The sequence below is a fragment of the Cervus canadensis genome, chromosome 7 (genome assembly GCF_019320065.1).
Source record: "Cervus canadensis isolate Bull #8, Minnesota chromosome 7, ASM1932006v1, whole genome shotgun sequence".
Taxonomy (NCBI): Eukaryota; Metazoa; Chordata; class Mammalia; order Artiodactyla; family Cervidae; genus Cervus; species Cervus canadensis.
Window position 1 is genome coordinate 75,310,310 of NC_057392.1, and position 4,217 is coordinate 75,314,526.

General features: G+C 33.0%; 1 pseudogene; it reads right to left on the reverse strand.

Moving 5' to 3' along the window:
- Positions 1-687: 687 nt before the first annotated feature.
- Positions 688-3,859, reverse strand: LOC122444758 (annotated as a pseudogene).
- Positions 3,860-4,217: the final 358 nt, after the last annotated feature.

Consider the following 4,217-nt stretch of genomic DNA (forward strand, 5'->3'; position numbering starts at 1 on the left):
AGCAGATCCCAAGTACCCTCTTTGCAGGCAGGTGGTTCACAGTGAGAGAACTCCTAAGGATGGAGTCATATTTATCTCCCTCTTCCAGTTGTGTGCATCAGCTAAATAACTCTTCCCTCCTGGGAAAAAGTAAGGAAGTTTAGAATCGAATGTTCCTCTCCTGCTGTTCCTTCCAGAAATGGAGTGAAAAAGCCCTTCTCATGTTGCAAACAGAAAGACAAGTGTCCTCTGTCACCTGTAAAGTAAAAACACTGACTTGTCTCAGAAATAAAACAGAAGAAGAAGCTAAAATCAAGCATTATTTACTGTTTCTTCCTGTAAAAGAGTCTGAAAAGAAGTACTTGGGAGGTCAACTTGAAGTTATTATTTCATCTTATTTGTCACATGCAAAGCTACTCTTCACTTAATTATTTAAAATTTCCCCCTCATGAAGATATGGTAATCTTTTTACCATTAGTTAATTTTACTTTGTTGGCTTTTGTGCTTAGAGCAATTTGAATTTGACAGTTGGAGCATTTTAATAAAGAAAGTCAGTTAAACACCTGTCCAAATTATTCCCTACATATACAGCAGTGGAATGTAAATTTGCATTGAAAAAGATTTATTAGAAAAGTTTAGCTGGCTATCACCTACTTTTACTGCCTTTTTTTTTTTTTTAACACAAATAAGACCTTTTATTTATCACCATTAAAAGTCCAAACTTTTCACAGATATTTGGACAGCTGACTCATACCCATCAGCTTGATCAACTTTAGTGCTTATCTCATCCCCAATAACTTTTCCAAAAATGCTATCTTCCCCATGCAGTTTCATGAGTTTTCCAAGTTCATACATGGGCTTCTTCAGCATATTTGCTTTTGTAACAGTGTCATCATGGAACAGATAAATAGATTGGCAAACCTTTTCTATGTGTTTTCCAATGCTGTCTGGAATCAATTTATTGACTACCCTTTTTAAGACATTTGTCTGCACCTCTCAGGTCATGATTTACATTGTGATCTTGTGGATCTGGCTGACCTACCAGTGCTGGGCATAAAAGGTCTTCTGAATCTAACTGTTGCATTTTCAGTAAAACTCACACAGAATAGATGAAGCAAATTACCATCGGTAGTGTTGGCATCAATGTGAGCTTCAATCACAGTCTGACATTTTTTGACTCATAGAGAACATTTTGTCACAGGTGAGATCCATGCCATGGAAATTAGTCAGGCATTTTTTACCCAGAACATCCTCAATAATTAGCTTGAATTTTCTAAATGCAACTTCATCATTCTGCAGATCAGCAAGGCTCACTTCAAAAACACAACCCTTGAAGCCATCAGTTGTGATTTTTGTTCGTTGGGTTCTCATGACCAGTGTTTTCCCAAGATTTCTTGTATTGAACCTTGCTGATGCTTTCACATCATACCAATCCTTCTTAGAAAATGAGTCAATCACTTTCTTCTTGGCTCCCTTTTTGCTGGTTTTGTAAAGTGCTTGTTCTTCCTGACTACCACGGTGCTACTCAGAGATCTAAAAGGGTTACTGCCTTTTTAAATATGAGAGATCCATCCAAATGCTATTAGAACTGATGAAAGTAAATATTCTAATGCAGTGTGTTTCAGTAAAATACAGTAAGAGTTATTTTAGAGGCTATAAAAAATAAACATTAGTTAAAAATCATGATTTTAAATCTCTCCTTAATTCTCTGCTGTTGTTCTTTCAAGATATATTTTACTATCACCTTAAGATGTATATGTATGTGTGTGTGTGTGTGTATACATATATATTAACATACTTGTTTGTATAACTCAAACAGGTTTTTAAAACTCTCAGCTTAGTTGCTATAAGTAGCTACCAGAATGATTATCAAGTTTTCAAAGAAATCATAAAAGAATATTGTCAGATTGCATCCTTGAATTTCACTTGATGGAATGATTTTCTTTTCCATGCATTGTTTTACTCATTTGAATATTTGATTTGTTTTCACTGAAATAATTTCAGATTCAAGTTCTTAGTTCATAATGCCTTGGTCCTTTCGTATAAAATATGTTTTGGAGATTTGTTCATTCAAAGTCCTGACATATGAAAAATTTTAGATTCTCTTCAGAGGTGCCTTTGGGTCCATAACTACTTGTTAGCTGTGTGAAAACTGGGAATTGTCTCCTATTAAGCCTTCAGATAGTCTGTGTATTCTCTTCTAATGTAATATGCTTATCCCCTGAGGTTTCCCCAGATGACGTTTCATGAGGGCATAAACCTAACTTCTGTAGCTTTGATATCTGTCTGTGTTTGCATGTATTAGATAACCCAAACATTTACAGAATGAGGAATGAGGAATGTTTAGCCTTATAACTAGTATCTCTTGCATCACTGAGTGATTTATATGCCTCCCCTTTAAACCTTTTGAGATTAAAAAAAATTAAAAAAAAATAAACCTTTTGAGATTGAGGAAGAAATATTTGTTATATAAGTCTATTGGATTTCCTGTATTTTTTCTTCTTCAGCACTGTTTAAATTTGATGTTTGAATGACTTCTTCTTAAGGAAGATTTACCATTGTCTAAATACTTAGGCTGATGGAAATCCTTGCTTGTTATTGTCTGTTTACAGCTCCATAAAGGATTAGGTTAGTGATCAAAGGGCACATATTTTGATGCTGACATTGAAAGACAAATATCCAAAGAATGTACACTTTGATGATGTGATATACTTCAGATATCATGTTGAAACATAATGGTGTAGGGCAATTTGAAGTGCAGGCTACTGACTATATTAAGTGCAAGGGCTCAGGCGTTTTAAGTCGTTATGCTCACTGGCTTGTCAAGATGGCATGTTTTGTCAAAGAGGTTGGAAAACAGAATCCTGTAGTAAATTAAGATAGTTTTTATTTTTTATCAGTATTTCTAACCCACTGGTTTGATGTTTCATGATTTTTATAAACTCATGATAAGTGAAACTCAGATTATAATTTAAATTTATTCTGAATACGTTATAAACATTGTAAATGTTGATAATTATGTTAAATAATTTTTTTTTAATTTTCAAATTTTCACCAGAAAATGTTTTACAGAATCCTCAAAGTGGTTTTGGAAGGCAAAACCAGAAAGATGAAAACTATTTTCCTTAAAGTTAAGTGCAAAAAAACACGAAGATGAACTTCAACACATTTACTATTTTCAGTCCATTATTCATTTGTAAACTAGTAAATGCAGAAAGTTGTAGAATATTCCAGAGGGTAAGTTTTATTTCCCATTTAAGGAGAATAATGTGGCCACCAAATACACTGTTTCTAATTTTGGTGCTTTCTCCAAATACACTGCTTTGGTACCTTTTTCAAAAAGCAATTATGATCTACTGCTTGGACTTTTAATTTTTCCAGCGTGTATGTATATCTAAAGTTTTAACCATAAACTCATGCAGTTGTTCATCATGAGACCATTCTTAAAATTTGAAGAAAATAAAGATACCTGATTATATACACTTAATACATTGAGATATCACTCACAGGCCCTATCAAAACAAGTGCTTATTTAATGGCAGTACCTGTACTATATCAAACACATTTACTCAAATCATATTACCTCTGGGCTCCTGTGTATATTCACACAATGATTTACTCTAGTGTATTCCTTTTCTTGGTTACTATTATCACTATTCATCTAATTAATGTGTGCATCAAGGGACAGTTTGCATAAAGACTCACTTAGTTAGTCATTTGCCCTTAAGTCAATCCTAAAGTAAGAAAAAAGCTAAATCTCACTATTGGAATTAAAATGATACATTAAGAAGATGTATAAAATATATGTATCAAGAGTTATAAATGTTAACTCAAGTTTTAAATAGATGATTACATCCTAGTTTCTTACCTTAGAGAACATAATGGAGAATGGAAGAAGGCTAAATGTATCAGAATGAAATAGGATTATCCTTTATCTATAAATTTATAATGAAGATAGCATAGATTAGAAAATAATTTCATACAAATATAGAATTTAGCAGGCAAAATTGAGCAGATTCTTGAATTCATGTAGTTAAATGTTATTTTCAGAAAGTTCACACACATATACTTACATATTCAGTCATTCACATGCATGCATAAAGCAGGATTTTGCTTTTATTCTCTGTATGCACAGCATGGAAGAAAACTAAACTATTTTCTGTTTTACAGAGATGTGTTTAAGATTAAACACACACATACACAGACATACACACAAGTATTCAACTCAGTGAAGGAAA